A 23,211-nucleotide genomic window follows, 5' to 3' on the forward strand; every position below is an offset into this window, starting at 1 on the left:
ATTTGTTCCTTGAAGACCGGCCTTATGTATCGTTGGTTTAGAAAGCTCTCTGACGAATCATAACCATGCAGCGACCATTCAACTAATTTTTGCATTCGTATTTGACCAAAGAAATATGTCCACACTTCTAGAGCGTGACATATGTGACATTTACTTAATGGGCGTTTTAAGAAGGTCGAATTGTGCAACGGGCTAAATGTTAACGGTGCTTTTTTTGTGATTCGATGGTGTATTGCTTCCGCAACCGTTACGCAACAAAAAAAAGTGTTTTTCTGCTTACGACGTGTTTACTAGTTCCTTTTTCTCCCCCCTGGATATAACGAAGGCTATTGTGGTGGTCCGTTCAGTTACAGTATTTTGTCACCTGCATCCTTATAATTAACGTGGTTACGGTGATTAAGTGCGCGAGAATAATAAAACATTGATATATGTTTTCTTCTAGTACTATGCGAAATAAGCAAGCACTTTTTCTATACAAAAAATAGTATCTAGTGTCGCGTATGGTTATTAATAATCTGTATATAAGGTTAGGTCGTTAAAATCATTCACATGGAAGATTTGATGGTGTCTTGATTGTGACATTCCATTTCATAGTAATACTATATACATATTTTCATAGAGCATGACATTATTTAAAATACTAATATGTTCACTACATATAGTAACAGAATTGTCTGTATGAATTGCACATTAACATAATCGTTCTAAAATTGCATTGCAACAATGTATAATATAGTAAGCTATTTGCCTTTCTTATTAGAGCATTATTATAACCAGCAGAGATGTGATGCAAATGTATATTTTCCATCATATTGATGCAACAGTATTGAAATAATCGATTGGATATTTTTGTTATTGTGATATGATAACAATAGACACGTAGCTATGATTTACGATTTATAATAGTTCTATCTCGTGGAGAAGACCTTCGTAGATGTTATCTACAAATTTACACATATATCGCACATGTTTTTAAACAAATTTATAAATATAAACATGGGATACGAGATAATGTGTAAACATTACCGGCGTCGTTTGTAATATTGTTATGTTTATACATCAATTTTAACGTTTGCCTATGTGTATATATAATAGTTCTCGCGATTTTATCCGCTCTGTTAGTTAATGATTTCGGGATTGGAAGTGGATGCGCAACATCGTTGGAGCGACGTAAATTTTAATACAAATTATAATAAATTTGCTTATGTACTTTACATGTACAACACTACATCGCTGTCGCACGCAATTCGAGCTTAATCGTTTTATCAATAGTCAAGTCTATGCCTTTTTTCTTTGATACGATCTAAAGTTCAAAATTTGTTAACAATACTTACATAACTAATCTCTGATATGTCGTTTACAGTATGTTTAAATTTTAATCGCTTTAAAAGTGGCATGATATAAGAACAGTTATGTGGGGGTTTAAATAATGACAATTTAGAAAGCTACAATTAAAAAGGTTATATTTATCATTATTTAAACAAAAAATAATTAGAACGACAGTTGATATCCTTTATAATTATCGGACGGTCGTCCACAAATAACCAGCAAAACCACGCTTTATAATGCTTAAAAATCGGGGTTAAGCAATAACGCGATTGGCTCTGAATTAGCCTTCTCTCCAGTTCTTCCAAGATTCTCGAAGGACCAGTATCAAAGATGTGACACTTTATCACATTTTCAATCACACTCAAACTCCAATATTAATAGTTGTAAAATATTGAATGTTATTAATAAAAAATACTTGTCTGTGCCAACCATTTCTTATTATCGTTTCCAGGCCAGAAACAAATATAAGGAACGACAAGAATCATTGTATTGCGACGACGAATGAACTCCAATAAGCGCCGCGCGACACGCACGATAGTTTAGCGTTCTAATAAAAAGCAGTGATTCATATTATTTGTATTTTTATGTATATTTGTAAACAATTGGAAAGTGTGCTTCGAAATATTGTTGCAAAAATACTTTTTCAAGTAAGCTAAAATTTCAAAGAAAGTATTGAAAATTTTCGACTGTGCAACCCAATTATCCGTTGTTAAAGACAAATATTAAATATTCACGCTACTCGGATAATCCGTTTCTTTAATTACAGTAAGTAAAATTAGTAATACGTAGCTAAATACATCTATACATGTACTAATATAATAAGGCATAAATTCCCTACTCACAAGTCGGGAATCATTAAATGTGTGTTTAAGAGTCTGTCTTAAAAAGCATAATCCGTAAAGTACTAGACTAATAATACAAAGCCATGGGTTCAATTCTAGCAGTACTTGTAGATGTTGATTGTTATAACGCATTAAGCAATACGTTATGTGCCATTCATTATTAAAACATTTTTAAAACAACAAAGCATAATATTTATTTTTAATAAAAACAAGCACTCTTCCAAATAGCTTATTTTCTTAATTTATGCATAGGCTAGATTAAAAAAACACTCAGTTCAAATACGCATTGATCGTGAGAAACCACTTGTTGCATATACGCGTTAAAAGTGAAATAAGTAAAAATTCTATTAGTCTTTACGACTCGCTAAGTATTCTAATGCATCAACAACGGTCATTTGATTCCTTTAAAAACTTAAGTTTATCTAAAATCGCACCAAGGTGTGCTTAATCGACTTAAAGGAGCATAAAAGCAACCGCTTCTCTCTTCACGTCAACCCTGGTTCAGCTACAACGTTCAAATTTTAGAATCTAATATTTAGAGACTACTGTATTTAGAGGCTACAATAACACAATGTATTTATAGCAATTACACAAATTGTACGGGACTTAAAAATGGGTGCAGAATAAAAATAAATTGTAACTAAATAGCTTTGTTTTCTACAAAAATATGTTACGCGTCCTAATAAGTTTTAAATATTTCTTAAGTAAATTACATATAAATGGCTGTTTATGAATACACCAGCTAAATGAATCAATGCTTTAAATTAAACAGGCGTTATTAAAAAATTTCTAAACGATTCATCGCATCGTCGCGAAGTATCATTTCGTGTCGCTCCTTAGACTGAACATGCCATTTCCGAGTACAGTTTTATTTATTAAACAATTCGATTCAATAAATCATTATAATTCGTTTTCTTTTGTATCTCTATTTGGAAAAATCCCACATTTTTATAAATAAATCTAAGTAATCTTTTGACTTGATCTTTCAGTTAAAAAAACTTCATCAAATCAGACTCGGAACTTTGGTTATTCTGACATTTTTTCATGCTGGCCCCACACATACTATTATTAGATTCATCTCGTCCCCCTAATGCAATCATCCCTTGTTATTTATACATTATTTTATTTTCTTGTCGCAGTGCGGACAGGCGGAGTTTATATCCGTTTTTATATTTGTAATGCGTACAGGGAATATTTTCACAACGTCTCCGCAAAAGGGCGGGACCTGTCTTTCCGCAGATTGGATTTTCCTCTTATGCAGATTGTATCAAAAAGAAACGAATCTCGCTTTTAATGTCGCAATACGTTAAATTATCATCGCGTACTACATAAATTTTAGTATTTTTTTACTAAACCTTGAAGTCGATAGGTTGACTTTATTTTTTATACTCACACAGCCAACGAACGATAAGATAAATAGTTTTCGTGAAGATAACATTTACTTGTGAGTATCTACATATTATGAAATTCACAGAACGATCAATAAATAACGCTTAACCTTTAGGCTGTATGTATTACGTTATATACGTTTTTAATTATTATTCTCCGGCACACCCTGTGCTATTGGTATTTATTTACTACAATATTTGCATACTTTTAACGATATAATGTTCGCCGAACTGCTGTTCTATGAAACCAACAACCAAACTGTTTAAACATGTTTTATATAATATAAATACACATTTTATAAAAATGTAGATTATGTTGCTAAGCAATCGTGTTTAATTTGTATTAACTGGCAACTTTTGGTTTCGTTACATTCAGAGATCAAAAATTTAGATTGGTTTAAAAACAGGTTTGGTCGAAATGCTCACGCACGAAATTGGCAATGTAGATAATTATTTTTTGCAAATCGAAAGTGAATGCGTATTAGTGAAATTTGCTCTCTGCGATTATCTGAATGGGAGTGAAATCGACCTTTATTAGGAAATCATGGTTTCCTAATAGGAAAAATATCTATAACTATTTTAATATGTAACTAATATTAATGGATTGGCAAATAATAAATAGCAAAAAGATAAGTTTAAAACTTAGTGCTTATTTTAAAGGTTTGAAAACTAGGATATGTATCCATACGTAGAAAGCTCATTAGCTCAGTCACAAGTAAAAGTATTTATTTATTCTACAATATTGTTATTGTGGCCTTCAAAGTAGTTGTTATAAAACATAATAAATACCTTTAGCTTTTCTTTAATATTATTATATTTACCATAATATTTGTGAAATGTACTATTTGGCATAGTCTTCAGCTCACTCGGTGATTTTGTCTTTTTTTCGTCTATGATTACACATGTTTTTTAAATTTACTTTATATCTGCGAGAACAAGAAACAAGTCACCAACAGTATCTAGAGAATACATTATCCACTATTAGATATAATAGTAATAATCTGTAGTGAATTACACCTTCATAATAAAAGGAAAACAGTAAGGAGAACCTTGACATTTGATCAAGCTTCGCATGTATTTTTGGTTTTGGCTCTTCAGAGCGCTTCTATTGAGACGATTAGACACTTGTTTTATTTTATAACCACACATCCATGATTCGTCAGAAAAATTCTCGGAATTCAGATTTGTGATGCTGCTTATATTAAAAAAAAACAATAGCAAAAATGGCTGCTATTTCTTTCATGCCAAAAATATCAATCAAAACTGCATTGCGTAAACCATACAAGAAACAAACCTTTTTTAGTCACATAAAAATCAATCCAAGTTGGATCATTGCGGTACTCCAATAGAGGTATTATATCGTTCTGAAAAAGAGTTTTATCGGTCAAATTATTTAAGAATAGCTTCATGAGAGCTTCAGAAAATCCGAAATTATGTATTTCTTCACAAATAGGTCGTGATTTACTTGTGTGATTTTTGTGGCGAATACACACAGATGCCAACGTTTGAAAGGGTCATTGTCTCAAAACTTGCGTTAATTCACTGTGACCAAAATGATCATCCATCAACAAGGAAATGAGACAATAGCGTAAAAGATTGGGACCACACAACCCTCGTTACGATTAGAAAAAATCGCATGAATAACACGAGTTTTGTTCTTACAGTAAATATTGTCATTGAGAGAATATTTTTCTGTTTCGAAACGGTCACGGATATAATAAATCACCGGAACCACAAGATTTCCGTTGCAATGCAATACGACCTTGGACAATGCCTATAAAGCGAATGTCGCTTTATAAAGGCGTATACCTATTTCGCTGTTCTAAGAAGTGATTGGTCAGTAAGATTTGCATCCTTGGTTACTTAAGCCTGGACTCCGATGAGAAGGTGGTCACAAGCAGTCACTCGCAGACTCCGGCAGATACTCGAAGAGACTAGCAGACTCGCGGATAACATACGACCATGGATGCACACATCCCACCGCCAGCTTCTCCACCACCGCTCAGAGTAAACATCTCGCCATTTATCATCTGTCGCAACAATTGTAAATATAATGTATAAAAATCTAACTAGATTCCACTAAGCGTCTCACTGGCTACGAAGTCACACCCCTAGGGTTCTCAAACCTTAAAACTTTATCAAAAGCCTTTTCAAAATATGTGTATATAACCTCCACTTGTACGTTAGAATCTAATAGAAAAAACATTAGGTTAATGACATGTTGCTTTTCAAGAAGCATACACCTGCAATGATTACAAATATATTGATGCAATATAATTTCAAATAATTTTGCAGGTGCTATAAGCAACGCTTCTGGGCTGTAACTATCAATGCATGACTTGTATCAGGGTGATCTTAGAGCATTTCCACTATTTTGAAAAATAGGATAATCTCAAAATTAAATTAAATATAAACAGAAATACCCGACTTGCATCCTTTAAAAATGTAGTCTGGGATAAAATCTGGTTCTGAAGAAGAAACCAACTTCAGTTCGTTATAACTTATTATTTCATATTAACAAAAATAAATGTTTTGATTGACAATAAATGTGTTTCATCTTTTAGATAACAGGCATTCTTTACACACTATAATATATGAACATACAATGAATGGATTAAATCAGCCAAACGTTCAAAAAAAAGCTTGTTGTTAAAATGGAACACCACCGTGAAAAGACCTTTTTGCATATTTACACTTCAGACAGTAAACACGGTTAATAATAACGAGTTTAGCAAAACTAGCACCAAACTTAGCTAGACGGAATCGATCGAGATGACTTAGAAGCTATTATCCACTTCCAAGAGTTCAACCCGATCTTCGATACGACTTGGAGACTACGTGACGCGGGATACAATAATAACTGAATTTTTAATATCGTAATATAATTTCTTGAATAAATAATAATCAATACGAGCTAACTCGTGCAATAAAATATAACAATAAAATCGTGCCATCGCGGTGAAGACGCTCGAATATCAAAAGTTTATATTAAGATTTTTATAATCATATTACCGAGTGAGAATTGAATAAAGCACATCTAAACCGAATTTGGCTAAATAGAAGTGCGCAAAAACAATTATCCCTTCTCAGAAGGCAAAAATTCTCATCAAAAGCAATAAAATCGTGTCGGTGTCATCGCAGTGGGAACGCTCGTTACCGAGCGTTCCCACTGCGATGGCGCCGACACGATTTTATTGCTTTTGACGTGAATTTTTGCCTTCTGAGAAGTGATAATTGTTTTTGTGCTCTCCTATTGACCAAAATTCGGTTTGAATATACTTTGATCAGCTCTCTTATATTAGTAAATATAGCTATCATATGTTTAAAATATAGTGTAATATCGAAATACAGACAAACTATGGAGCAATATGTGAGATGCGATGTCTGTCTGTACTTATTCTTCAGTTATTTTCCCTTGAGAGATGATTCGACTAAGTTTTTATATAAACTTTAATTAGTTTTAAAACTGTTATTAGGTAGGTTTGGGTTTGAACAGCAAACAGACGTTTCGCAACTGTCAAATTGAGTTTCATAGACATTTTAGAGCAGCAAGTAAAATTATATTTTCGCTATTAGAAATATATATCTATGGTGATGTATTTGGACTTTACTAGTATATTTATAACTTTACCAAAAATACACATTCACTGTATGTATAAATATATATGTATGTATATTATTACATATAATTGCAAATTATATTTCACAAAGTGAAATGAATCATATATTTAAAGCACACCTAAGAAAATTATCATACAGTTTTATTTATATCATTAAGACATCTAGTTATATTTTTTAATGCGGTTAACATTGAAGAAACAGGAAGAGCGATAATTAATAACGTACCTACTCAGATTAATGAATTATCTAATACTGTGGTTGAAAACAAACAAAAATTTGATGCGAATTTATTCGTTTTATAATCGAATTGATAAATACATCATTATCTTTCGCGAATAAAGTTTGTGTAAATCGCGGGAAACCGCAAATAATGATAACACCTAACAAACAACAAGGAAGTATTCAGACTGCCTAAACCAAAAACCCTTTGTTTGCAATAGATACAAAGCGTATCTAAAAACCGCAATGCCTAGATTAGAAACAGAAGTAAAAAAATAAAGTTTAATTAAAGGGTCCAATTTTTTTGCCAAATCAAAATCGAATATTTGCTACAAAAAACGATTGTATATTAAATATCATTAACGATGTATTTGACATAAAAATAGTCTGTACCTTGCAGTGTTATTTGTATACCATTTTCTTCATTTTTGTGTGGGAAATGTTGATGCAACTGAATGTGACGGAAAAATTATGGTTAATGAGGCAATACAAATATTATTTATATATGGAGCAGTGAAACTTCTTACGCAAGAACTGGAATTTGTATCACAAACTTGAGGATGATAACGAGAGATCTTAAAACGTCACGATTATTTGCACTATACGAAAGATTATGTCGCGTGAGATAAACGCTTTAAATTTGTACCCATTGTGTTAAAGTTAAGTAACGAATACACATGCGAGTCGAGTGTACATTTGTATGTTTACCTTTTGAAAGTGACATAAAAAGTGCGTTTTAGAACACAGATAAAGAAGTTAAAGCAATTAGATAGCAATAGATAAAGACACAAGAATTTTTAAAATATTAGGCCTCACAGAAATAAAAACTACTTATATAATACATTTATAGAAAATCCGTCGTCAATGTTGACAAGAATTTCGTAACTTGTTTACGCAACAGTTCCATAATATGTTTTTGAAACGGTTTTCATGTCAAGTTCAATTTTCCGATTCGACCGTCGAACACATAATGCCCATTTATGTTTTTATTGCATACATTACAGTTTTTCGTATATTTTGTATCTCTAGCCGGTTAGAAATATTATTTAGAGGTCGTCGTTAAATAAGCGAAACTCCTGACCTAGCGCAACGCATAAAATGTTTGACCGTACCGATGCTCTTTTTATGTTTTAAGAAACGATAGAATTCACTTCAGAACAACATTTTAAGCTGACGGTAAAATATTGTTTTGAACTGCCACAAAGATAAGATAGCTCCATAAATAAGTCATTGTTAAGATATACAAAAATTATATTTTTGTAATTTTTATACATTTTTGATCTTTTATCAGCTCTGACATATTAATAAAAAAATATTATATTATAGTTGAACTTTTATTATTGATCACTAAATATGTTTTTAATACAAAGCGTGAGTCTATTTTTATATGTACTTGTTGATTTAATAGCATTCATATTTTTTTATAGTTGATTTAATATATTTTTACGTATATATTATTATAATATATTTTTATTAATAAGAACCTAAGCAATTTGTTATAGCGATTTTTAAACACAAAAAATCACTTCTTCTAGATATATATTACATTATATTTTATACAAAAAGAGACACTATAAAGTATTAATTATCAAAAATAATAGCGACACTTGATTATAAAAGCTTAGATAAATTAAAAATGAAATATATCTAAATATTAAAATGGCGTTCGAATCCGTTAATTAGATTTTTTTTTAAATATCAATATTATAATTCTTAACTATTTATCATCTTTGTTTTAAGAAAATAAATGGAAAGTAAAAAAGACAATATTATTTTTGCTACAATTTACTACGCCAAAGTACAATTTGCCGATATCGAGATTTTGGTTCTGAATAACCCCTTCTTTCAACTAAGAGCCAGGGATATCAACGGTTTTGAGTCATGCCGCAAAATAGTGGATATTGAGTCGTCAACCAGAATGGACAGCGCATTTTTTTGACGAGAGCTTTCATGCCTGATGATGCTTGGGTTTTGCCTTTTGTTTGAGTAGACTCCATTGAAGGCTTCGTTTTTGACTGGGCAGCCTTCGTCACAGAAGTTGGCCAACGCCAAGGCTTCGCAGTAAGTAAATATTATTTTAAGGGTTAATTATTAGTGCCCTCACTACTCGCAATGGCGCGTCGCCGAAGGTTTACGCCCCCCGATTGTAATCAGTGTTTCCAGTGGCAAAATCATTAGTGTTCTACTTGTTTTTATTTTTTTGTTGTGTTTGATTTACATAAATTATTATGAAGAATAACTTTAAATTAAATAAAAATGTCTGTTTAACCATTGTTTTTTTAATTGGATCTTCAACCTCATACCTCTAACCTCAAAATAAATAGAGTAAAATAGCTAAAGTAGTAACTCAATTCATAACTATAATAAGAAAAATGTGAAAAAATATCTATGCAATTATTTTTTTTTGCAACTTAATTTTACTTCTTTTATATATCATTAAAAAACTATAGTAATGAGCACTAGACTGCAATTTATTCATAATGGTGTAAGGATTCTATGACGAGACAACCTGGGAATTCCCGTTTCGTGTCCCGGGACTCAAAAAAATTAACACGAGACTACCTGATTTTTACTTGAATTTTTTTTCTGAAATTAACAAAATTTTTGCAGCGAAAAATCAAAAAATAAACAACTCTCTGTTTTAATACATATTTATAAAAGCGTATCTATGTATGTATGTTGCTAATTAAAAATATTTTCGAAGTTGCTCCCAAAAATATATTTGAAAACTATTATCTCTTATTTTTATAATTTAGATAGTTTAAAATCTGATACTGAAATAATTAATGTAAATAATACGGTTGACGATTTGATTAAAATTCAACAAACAACTAATAAGCCACCAGAATATTTATTCGGTAAAAGGAAATTAATTCTAAATGTTTGCTCACAATTACACCAACATCAACGGAAAGTGAGCTAGTATTTTTTTACAGCGGCAAGATCATTCACCACGAAAATTAAAAATATAATATCTGATTAGACCCTAAATGACATGTCCTTTCTTAAAACTTATTTTACCCAACAAAAGTAAAATATATTTTATTTTTATATTTTAACAATTACTGTTTTGTATGTTGGGTTTTTTAAAGTTGCTATAAATAATATATAAAGTATGACTATAATTTTTCCTTTAATAAATTAATTTACACGGTCAAATAAAATTCTCGATTTTTGAGACTTCATAATCACTGGTTGATATACATATATTTTTAATAAAATACTATTTTTACAATATATAAAATAAACTAAGCGATTGTAAAGTAAAAAACGTCTAGTTTATGGTTATTAATATATTCATATAGCATTAATAGATGTTAATATATAATTATTAGATAGACTTTTGATAAAATAATATGATATAATATATTATATATCATAATAATCTTAAGCAAAAATATGTTTTAATTGTTTCGATAAATAAATCGATAAGCATTTTAAAATAATGAAGGTAAAAGTAAATAAATATAAATACTGTATATAATTATTGCATATACTATATAACTATACCCATGTTTAGATAACATTTCAAAAGCCGATACATTTTCTCAATATAGTGAAATTCACTTTGCTAAGTAGGATCAAATGATAAAATCGCAATATTGCATTAGTAATCCCTGGATTTTAATCTCCACTCTCATCGCATAATCGCAAAACAAGTATCTTTTCTTCGTGGGAATATTGCTAAATTGTACAATATCAAAGTATATTATCAACTCAATCGATAAAACATTATCTCATTTTATTTCACACAATTTTAAAGCGTAAAAGTCTGAATATAAAATAACCAAAACCCTAATCGTGGTGTCCTTCGATACAATGATAACATTATATCATATCAAAGTGTAAATTTTTAAACCATGTTTTTATCATAGATAACATTGGTTAAGCAGAAAAATCAAACCGACACACACGTTACAAGTGTTTTGTAAACATTTGTGATTTGGATTTATCGGAGCAATTGAATTACGATGCTCTTTTCAATTCTTAGACATCACGTGCTTGACCAGAAATCGTAGACAATTGTTCAATATGCTACCGAAAAATAAAAACATACTTTATCGCAATGAAAACAAATATTTGTTTATGTTTTCTTAATTATAACATTCGCTTATCAATGCTGACATAATTAATTACAGACGCGAAAAATCACGGGCGTCAGAGGGATCACAATCCCTGACCTCAAGAGAATTGCACAGGTCAGGACCTAACTTTACGTAAGACATTGTATATAGAAATTTTTCATATAAACACTGACGTTAGTTAGGAAATAAGATATTTTCCATAACACCACATTTTTCAAGTACTATATGAAGCGTAGCATAACATAACTAATAATATTATTATATTAATGACATTGACGCGCTCTCTCTTAAATATTATGTTATTACTACTGATGAACATAATTTATTATGAAAACTATGAAATAATTCAATGGTAACAACAGATAGGAAAATGTCTCAGATATACTGTGTGTTTTTAACTTTAAAGGTTGCAATAAATATTTATATTATTTTATTTATTTATTTAAATACATATGCAGGGCAAAGCATTACGAATACATAAAAAGTATACAAAACAATTAAATTAAATTATGTAAAGCTCCAATATTTTATGCTAATCGAATTACAAATTTGACCGAGAGGTAGAAGAAGGATTCTTAAGAAGTAAATTTTATTTTGCGTCATTAATATGAAATAAAATAAAACATTTAAATGATTTTTTAGTTTCATTTAATAAACGACATTCATTTTGGGATTACTTAATAGTTAACTATTTACGCAAAATAAAATTAAAGTGAGATAAGGCATAAAACTAATTTAAACCAATCGCGAATAAATTACAAAAATCTTTTGAAATCTTAAATAAATAATTTGAAAGGTGGAAAATTAAAATCAAGCGAATTAAAACAGAAGAAATTATTTTCACAAAACGTAGACAAACTTTGTCACCACTTCTCCTAAATGAAAAGGGCAATAATATCAAATTGAAAGCAAGGTTTAAATACCTGGGCTTACATCTGGACTCAAAACTTAAATTTATTACACATATTCTGAAACTTCGCCCTAAAGGACTTGCCGCCATTGCGATCCTTATAGAAAAAGGCGATCCTTATAATAGAAAAAGCGCGTTAAATATAAAAAAATAAATTTTAATTAATAAACAATTAATTAGAACCGGCGTGGAGTAACATCAGTAATACTATTTTTTTTCTAAATTACAAGTCATTCAAAACAAACCTATTAAAATAATATACATTACAGCTTTTTATACTAATCTAAAAAACTGCATATTAACCTTTAAATAGCAACAATTAAAGAACACTGTAATTTTCAAACCAATATAAAAATATCTTGTGAAACTACACTAACCCACTAATGTCGTGTATCGGTGACTGCGATAAAAACAACATTAAATTTAAATATAAACACAAAATGCCTAAGCACATATTGCTTTAGAGGCTAAAGACAACATATCAATAATTCCAGTTCTCCAATGAAATGTACTCAATTTTTATAATTTTATTCCTTTTTTTTGCTTAAATTCTAAAGGATTTTGTATTTTTTTCCCTTAAACTATATTCACAAATGGTTTGTTTTATATTCATATTTTTTTTATTGAATATAGCTTAATAACTAATTATAAAACCAGTAACATGTATATTATGTATATTAAATATGTAAAATTATTTATATTATTGAAATAAATGTATTAAAAAAAAAATTTAAAGATATTTACAAATTTGATTTTTCATTATTTTTAATATTTCTTTAATTTTAAATTATCACACATATCTAGTATGTACATATAAGCTTGAAAAATAGGACAATAATCAAAAGGTTAAGAGAAATCCACGCACGCCGGAACGGTTGAAGTTTTTACCGTTAACCCTTTTGTTTCCGAGACTAAATAGCGATGTATTACATAATAAGTTATGTTATGTTCATAAAAGCAAATATCATACAATCTATTAAAAATGTATCTGATTAATTTTTCAATGATTAAGTTGACTCCGAAAATTCCTACTATTGTGTAACATAAACATAATTTTGTTATATGTAATTTGACACTTTTATAGCAATACATTTATTTTAAATAAATATTTACTAATACACACACATAGAGCGTTATACACATGCATGTACCGAGAAATACTAAATATAATTAAATAGTGAGCTAAAATGTATTTACGAGACAGACTTTTATAAACAGTTATAATAAAGTAAATTAAATGAAAATGTGTATTTACATAGATAAAACAATATAAATTAAATATTTATATAATAGGTGTAAAAAGTTCATGGAATAACTACAATCATTGAGTCAATAACATAAACAGTGTTTATGTTTGTTTTAAAATAAAATAATATGTACAAATGTTTTTAATTGTATAGATTATTTATTTTTTCAAAAATATTTTTCAACTTTTTTAAGGTATTTTTTTGTCAACAAAGTCAAAGGTCAAAATAATATTATTCATTAATAAACGTTAGATAATATAATGCATTCGACTTTATTAAAGGATGTTTTGTTATTAATTCTACCCGGGGCTTTTTTTTAAACAATCGAAACATACTTATTGTTAAGTTTTTACTAAAAAGCAACTTTTCCTATGCCACGAAGCGCATAAAAAATAAACAAAATTTATTGATATGAGAGTATTGGTCAAAGTATATTCAAATCTAATTTTAGGAAATAGGAACGTGAATTTTCGACTTCTCAGAAGTCGAAAATTCATGTCAAAAGCAATAAAATCGTGACGGCGCCGTCGCAGTGGGAACACTAACGAGTAACGTAGATACTATATATTAATATAAAATTAACTAGGAAGTGTTGATAAATAAAATAACATTTTTCTATATATATAATAAATTATAAAAGCAAGATTAAAAATAAATTAAAGGTTCTCTGGCCCTTAGTGAAAATGTTATGATATTATAAATTGTAATCGCTCCCGTTGTGTAGAGTTAGCTTGCGATTGCTATAGCTAACAGCATTTATTCCCATTAATCATTATAGTCAACTTCTATAAAAAAAAATTATAATGGTAGCTATTTTTAAATATATTTTAAAGAGGAAAAAAGATTGCGTCACTGTTAGCATAGCAACAAAGTTTACCGGCTCACTAAGATTAAATGTCAGTGGGCCATCGCATCGTATAGAATACAATACAATCAAAGAAACCATTGTAAAATGCAATTAAACTGTAAAAAGCCTTCTTAATTTTAATTGAGTCTGAAATCTTTCATAGCCATTATTTTCTATGAATAAAAATTTAACAGACAAATTCTGAATCTAGAAAAAAATCTGGCTTCCGCATTATCATAATTAATATATTTGATGTTATTAGATTCAATCGAAATTAAGGAAAGATTACATAACTACTGTCAAATAGTCGTTCTTAAATAATTATAATTTGCGTAAACTGCTCTCATATGAATCAGTAAAAATAATCAAATATGTATGACTCAATTAATCCAAAGGACTATAATATTGTTATAAAGCTTTGTATTACTGTCGAGGCTTTAAACATAAAGCTTTAGAACTACGCATTTAATTAATTAATGTCTTAATCTTTGATATACTTAAAGCCGTAGATTAGAAGATCCTTAAAGACGAGTCGCGGATAAAGCAAACATTGTTACATACAGTTTTCAGTTGGTCATGAGTATCTATAATGCTATAAATTTGTACTTTAAATTAATATTAATATTCTACTACCTTGTACTTTATACATTATAATGCGAGGGTTTAAAAAATTGTTTAAGTTAACAATTATAATTTTGCAGAACACCCATAACTGCACAATAGCCACACATACTATCAAACCATCAATTACCAATAAATTCTTTTCCTTTTTAAACAAAAACTCAACCATCCATTTTTTATTCAGTACTTTACAAACTGCACCAAATATTCTATAGGACCGTAATGTAAATGAACCAACCGCTCGTGAGCCGCAGGTGGCCGATCTATCACATAATCAAACACAATTCGCATTAGCGCAACATTTACGAGTATTAACAGAGTTGAAATATATAGGGCGGATTTAATGTGTGTATGCAGTAATTATTGCAAATGCATTGGAGCACCGCCAATGTCGCATTTACATATTTTGCTCGTAAGCTAATTGAGTAACCATACAAAACAATAATGGGTTATAAGCGAACGCTACGCACATTTACGGTTCATTCATAGTTGGTCCATTGATGCGCCCGATTCACGTGGTCGCAGCGTGAGACGTAATTTTCCCACACAAATTTCGTCCCCAATCTTGACCTTTGCGTTGTGTCGACTCAATGACAGCGCCAGAGGTCGAATAAAGACCTGTTGTCTAAAAAAAGGTCAAAGAAGAAAAAATGCGATACCGAAAATCATCGCGAATGAAAGAGAAGAAGATTTGAGCGCAAGAGTCATCTACTCATCGGATAAGAATGTGCATGTAATGTTTTGTCGGACTAGCACAATGTATGCACATATTATTATATGACATATAAGTTCGACGAAAAATGCTTTAAACAAATTCTCACGCTGTAAAAATATGCCGATTTGAAGAAAAATATAATTTGTTATTAATACAACATAGCAAAGCATATTCACAACACTTAACAAAAATAGTAATGCTAATAAGATCGAAAAATAATTCAGAAGTATAATTTGTGCAATGATGAATATATTATATAAACGTATCTGTTTTCACCATAAAAGTTTTCAAGTCGTATCAAAGGTCGGATTAAAACCGTATGATTCAGGTTAAGCAGTTAAGACTGCTGCTTTCCCGAGTCATCTCAGTCGACTCGGCGTGCCTAAGTCGGAAACGAAAAGGTAGTTCTGGATAATTTCCCTAAAGGAATTGATTAATACAGCCGGATTCCGGCTTATATACCCTTCAGAACCCGTCTCCAACAAAAGATAGCTCCGGACCGGGAATCCAATCGCAGTCGTCCACCGGGGACGACTTCGGTTGAGACTGGACGCGGACCATCGGCCTGCCGATGGGAAGTGCTAAGGTCGCTAATGAGCTGAACTCGGCTTACACACAACTTGAGGATGCGGGTGGAGAGCACCCGGGAACCGTCGATACCCTTCAGAATGGGAGGAAGTTCAATGTCCGTTACCGTTGTCTGGCTAATTTTGATGATTCGGAGCGGAACCAGACTTTTTGTTATTGCCTAAAACGGAGATCATTTTATGCAATGTAAATCCGGGAATGCTTGATATCTGCTCGGCAAAGATGTGAACCGATCTTTTAATGCCTTTTTTCAAGTAATGTTACGGTTTTTTTATGAAATTGCTTTTAAAACTGTTAATGTACATATACCATTAAATGAATATCTGCTCAGATACACAATCGTTTTATTATGCTGACGATAAAAAATACACAATAAATCATTAAATTGTAAAAGATCCTTCTAGTAGGTTCTTCACGACTACTTTTATCACAATCCAGCTTTCTGTATTATACTGGGCATTGATATCATTACAAATAAGATTAGATAGCAACAAATTATAGTTGCTTTTTTTTTAGGCAAAATAATATTATAGCCTCACATTTAATTTATAACTTTGGTTTAAAAACTATTTTTAATATGATTTTTCTTACTGATTATAATATATATTAAATTCATTTACAGATAAATATGTGTATATCAAAGAGATGCAGGAGGTATTTTTCTGTTTTTATTTTTTGATAGAATCTATAGTATTTATTTTCTTATTTTTACAACTAATTGTAAAGCATAGTTATATGTAATATTGCGCTGTAAATATATACATTAGTTAGCTATAAGATATTGAAAGGTCTTAGAAAAGTGTTTATAAAATAAATCGTCGTCATCAATAATACACAAATAGGATGAAAAAAGCTGCAAGTTTTTTAATGGTATATATACATTACACAGTATTGGCGTTCTAAAGTAGAAAAAGATGATCTAGTCATACAAAACCAATTATTACTCCAGTCAGTCCTTAATAATGAGATACTTAGAATAACTCATTCATAAGAACACACAAAACTATTATTTATGGGCAATATGTAATTATGGCTGACCAACCAAAGTCAAATATTAGAATATAAAATATATGGAAAATGCTCGTCTAAGACATATTTTTTTCGGGAGCTAAAGAAAAAGGATTTTCACGAGGAGGCACAGCACAACCATAGTTTCCGTCTTATTATTATTTTATTAAATTTTCCGTCGTAACCTGACAGGCGTAAGCCCAATGCGTTACAACGGGGAAAATCTGTACCAAATGAGTAAGTCAATAAAATTTGATGAATACCTACAAAGTAAGAATTAACTACCGGACTGACTGAGAATCGGTGACATCTATATTAATAATTATAAATTATTATGTGTAATATAACTTATAAACAATATATGCCATTTCAGCTGGGGCCAGTTTTTTACCAATAGCACATTTTTATAAATAAAAATTCGAGTGCCGCTGCAGGGGCTCGAACCCGCAACCTCAAAGTTACTAGTCTGAAACGTTACGAATTATGCTATATGTTTTCCTTAAACTTATTAAATTCAGCGTAAAATAAGTGTTTTTCAAACCGTTCTATAGGGACATTTGCTATAAAAAGGCGCATTTGAAATATATATATTAATTTATTAATTTACTTGTATTGTATATAATAAATTAATTTAATTTAATTAAATAATTAAAATGTCAATCATTTCGACCCTGGTTCTTTACAAACCGGTGGCGTTTCTTTAATTAATAAACGTGTCGTCCCCTTTTTTAATTTTTTCACGTTTTTAAGATATCATACAAAAAAATCTAAGCTCCTGGGAGGACAATGTCTCATTTCTTCCCCTAAAAAGTTAAATTACAGCCCCTAAAACCATGTTTAAACCATAAAAAAACAGAATATAATAGGGTGTTAATTTTAGATATTTATTAAACGCTACTACTTTGAAGCTAATGGGCTAATGGAGGTTAATTAATAATTAAAAATATATATTTAATGTATTTATTTTATTTATTGAAAAATGTTAATATTGCTAAACATATTTATTTTATATTATTTAAATAAATAATATGTAAAATCATTTTATTTTAAAAACATTATATACACATTAAATAAATAAAGACGATATTTATCATACACTTTTTATCATGCACATAATGCGTTTCACTTTGATAGAATGTTTACAAATACGTATAAACATATTGATAAAAGTAAATATAAAAATAGGTGAATAACTGCGCATTAGTTTTAGTTACGTCTTTTATCTAGAATTATATAAGGTATATAGTATATGATAAGGCATAAAAAACGAAACGGAAGTTCGGCTAAATACTTTTCATTAACAAAAACGTAATATTTATAAACAATAATCATATAGTGCTGATTGTGAAATATTGTTAATTTTATATTCTGTGATATCTTGTTTTTATGCGGCACTATTCTTTCACTATAATTTTCTAGGAAAAAACGTGTGGGAAACTAGTAGCAAAATATTTCATTGATGAGTTATATGGTGTATAAAAAAAATCACAAGTGCATTTTTAGATTTTTTTACTTTAATCTAGTTTGCATTTTCGTCGGACTGTATGATAAATTTACTATTAATATTAAAAATAAATTTAAATAGTATAAAGATGCTAAACTACTAGGTCACTATTTTTAATAAAAAAAGTTTAAAAAAAGGACCACTTCATGCGCACTGTTTCATTATATAATTCAATTAAAGATAAAATTTCATCATTCAAAAAAGCGATATGCAGTATCAGAGCTAAAAAGTTAGCGCCATTTAATAACAAAAAAAGGCTTTGCGTATGAATCAAATGCGTTTCTCTATCATGAAAACCTTGAAACATTATCTCTAGCTGAATACATGTAAGATAAAACCAAAAGTACTAAAATTCCGGCGCAAGGCAGTTAATAATCGCCTAAAATTCGCCATGTGTATATTGTACATTCTATATGTGTATATAAATGTTCAAATACATATGTATTTGTTTGATAAGCGCAAATTGAATGATAAAATGTTTAAATTCCAAGGTTGTATGTAATAAAATTATTACACACGTTAAATTCAATGGGTTGTTAGGTACAGTTATCGGCCTGTTGCTAGCTAGTTTTAGTGCGTGAAAGCAAGGCAGAGATTGCGCTAGCTACTAATAAACAACTTTTTTCTGTACGTCTCAACTAGAACGTTAGCGCTCGCGAACTCCCCTCTGAATCGTCTCTTTTACTTCCTTAATGAGGGAAGAGAGATACCTACGAAAAGCTGTTGTTTTGGTTTTTTTTTATATGTGTGATAAATATTGAGTGCGTGATGATTTTTTTAGCAATCACTGACTGACCGCAATATTGTGGTTAAATCATTTATAATATAAATTATATATGAATTATTATATTATTTTTTAATAATATATAAACTACTTATTTAAGTAAAGAATAAAAATATTATTAGATTTAACACGATATTATTAGATTTTCACAGAAAGAATCAGTACAACGTCTGTAAACTAATTAATTGTTCAAGAGGTTGTAGGTTAGGGTAACTTAGTGAGTAAATAGCATAAGTCTATGGAAGCTATCAGCGACTACCGGGAAACAGCGGCAGGTACAAATCCTTTATTAAAAAATAGTGAGGAAAATTTTTATTACGCGTTAAAAGCGCCATAAACTAATGTTAAATGATCGTACTTACAATATAGGGATTAGTCAAAAGCATAAAAATCGTAATTCGGAACCTCTTGTAAGTGCTATTTTATAAATTGTATTTACAAAACAATAGGAATGCCTTTATAAATGCAAGTGATAAGAATAAAAATTTTCTAGGTTTCCGCATCGCAACCTGATCAAAATTTAACGAACAGGAAACATATAAATAATTCAGTAAGAACACATACATATGTAGCAGCGAAAAGCGTGCGACCCCAAAACCTTCCCCAGGCTGACAAAGTGTATAAAAGCACATAATTGCTAACATATCATTTAAAACTTCCACCTGAGCTTCCACTTGGACACGCGAAAGATCAACGGAACTAGAAAGCAAATAGAGTGCCCACTGTCGAAATGAGTGTTTCTTCTCGAGAATTATTTTTCTGGAATTTCTCGAGAAAAATGCCAAATCATGATTTTTTTGTTAAAAATGTATTTGTGCGCATATTTTAGAATGTTTTACAACTTCTGCATTTGTTTCATACCACTGCATAAGAAAAAGTTGGTCTATGGCAGATGTTTTAAAATATTTATACTTTTTTTGAAAGCTTATAATAGAGGTCGGAAATATTTGAACTACGCTAATCGGTCTTATTTTTTTTATTACCTAATCAGAACTATATTTTTTGTATAAATTATAACCTTAATTCTTAAACTATTAAGACCACCCTAGTGTTTTTATAGTACATGTGATTAAGCATGGGCGTTATTCCCTAAAGTTGCATAACAGTAGCAGGGGTAGGAAGTATGTTAACGTGCGAAGATCACATAACTATCTAAAATGCAATGTATTAAATTTTAAAAAAATACGGTGCACACATAAAATAGATAAGTACCATCACACATATTTTTTTCCAGCTCCTCATAGCTATCGTTGAAAATGTCCTTGTGTTTGGCAAAAATAAGGTACGCAATGGCGACTCTAGGGCACTCAAAGCTTGCAGCCGAAAGTCATCAAGCATAGAGTGATTGTCGACACCACCCCTTAGCAACTTTAAAGAGATCGTTGATTAGACGCTACGCAAAGAATGCAATGAGTTATATCCCAAGGTTCCTAGTAAAAAGACACTAAGATACAAATACGGATTCGACTCGTACTCCCTTTTGAAAAAATATCTCAGAAATTGGCTGAATTTTCTCTAGTAAAAATTGTGACAAACTTGAATTTTGAATCAGGATAACGCATTTTTTTAATTTTGGTCAAAAATAACACTCACAATAAAAGATATGGTTCCTTGGATTTTTTTCTGATCTCGCATATAAAGAGGATATTAAAAGGACAACGTTTTGCGACTTTGGAACATATAAATGAGCTGAAAAATAGTGTATTCAACATATTTTTATTACACCTCATATATATTTTAATATCAGTAATCTGTCAATTCTTTATATTCATATTTAAAAATATAATCTAAAAATTAAACTTTACTTGATATTTGTTACTTGACACATACGCCTCAAATTCAAGACCTAATAGTACAGGCGTTGTTAAAATGTGCCATGACTAAGTAAACACAATCAACAACCACAACTAAGTAGTGAAACACCAAACTTAAATCTGCAGATTAGTGAAAACTATTTTATGAACTATAAACGAAATTATTACAACTTATAATCAATAGGTGTCACTATATTTTTGCTCGATTTTATTTGTTTATTTATCACAATATTCATCCGTAAGATTAGGTAAATGTAGGAAAACATAATCTGTAATGGCTGTTCAGGATTGTAATTATATAATATTCACACTATATTAATTGAGAAACACTAACGTTCATATGGGATTCAAACCCAAATGGTTATTGAATGTATTTTCTGCATAAAAAAATAATTCTCAGAATACTATAACACTCTTTTTATAGCCACGTATGTGTATCTAATAACTAGCTCATTTTAAAATAATACATTTAAAGCGATTATCCATAGCACTGATTAGTTTAAAAAAAATTTAAATGTATCTGACATCCCATGACAATATTTTAGGCATTAATCTCTGAAATTCATTCAAGGGTGGTGATGTCAAGTATTAATATGATTTATGATTCGGGTCGTAGGAGATTAAGAATCTCTATTCGTATCTTGACTTACAACACTCCGTGACCCTAAAATATATAATCCTCTTAATTGTAGCATATTTCATTACGATAATAATTTTAATTGAGGTAAGAAAGTAAAATATATGTTTATTAAAAAATATATTTTGAGAAGTTTTTAATCTTTGAAATGTGTAAAAAAAGTACATCACAATCAGGAAATATGTATAGGTGAAATGTCAATGAAATGTTATAGTCGAGATTAAGAAATGTGGGAAAGGATGAGTTGGAATTTAGAGTATATTTTGTAATGATACTTATGCTATCAAAAAGTAAAATGGAGCATATTTGATAGCTTATATCGCGAGAAATATCAGTCGCGGGTAACTATTATATATAATTTGCATTTCTAGCAAAGGTTAAAATATTCATACACTATAAAAGTATATATCACATCAATGTAAAACTTAATTATATAAAATAAAAGTATGATGTTCTCTTAAGAGCAATAATCTAATAAATTATAAATATATCAGTAATATGCATATGTACCTATATATAATTTATTAATTATTTTATATATAATGTATTTATAGTTATATTTTTCTATAAATATTCTGATAATGTAAGATTTATTATTAGTATATGTTATAACTTTTTAACGTAACCGAAAAAAGCATGTTTCAATAAGTATTATCGTTTACGATAAGAAATGATAAATTCAAGATGTCTTGTTCAAATATTTGATCTACAGAAAACTAAAAATTTGGTTTAACCGATCGTCTATTCTGAGTTATATAACTTGTGGCCATTTTTAAATATTTACATATGTATATTTCGAGGCATTTGCTCATTTCTTATGTAAGTACATATTATATTACACATGTTTTTTTATAATATAATACAACATACATACTTATTTTAAGTAACCTGCGTCTAGTGAATCTGGTTCACATTATTATATTGTTTAATTAAGTTCATATAATCGATAAGACTGATAAGATAATATAATTACAGTCAAATCTTTTGACCTACTAACATATATATAGAGGTACATATAATATAGAGCAAGTATCATTGTATAATTCAAAAAA

General features: G+C 29.7%; 1 protein-coding gene across 1 annotated transcript in view; it reads right to left on the minus strand.

Moving 5' to 3' along the window:
• Positions 1–23,211, minus strand: part of LOC148237587 (tRNA dimethylallyltransferase) — a 336,763-nt gene that overhangs the window by 248,222 nt on the left and 65,330 nt on the right. The window lies entirely within an intron of this gene.

The sequence above is a fragment of the Plectrocnemia conspersa genome, unplaced genomic scaffold, assembly GCF_051122295.1.
Source record: "Plectrocnemia conspersa isolate PC_06_02 unplaced genomic scaffold, ASM5112229v1 ptg000002l, whole genome shotgun sequence".
In the NCBI taxonomy this organism is placed as follows: domain Eukaryota; kingdom Metazoa; phylum Arthropoda; class Insecta; order Trichoptera; family Polycentropodidae; genus Plectrocnemia; species Plectrocnemia conspersa.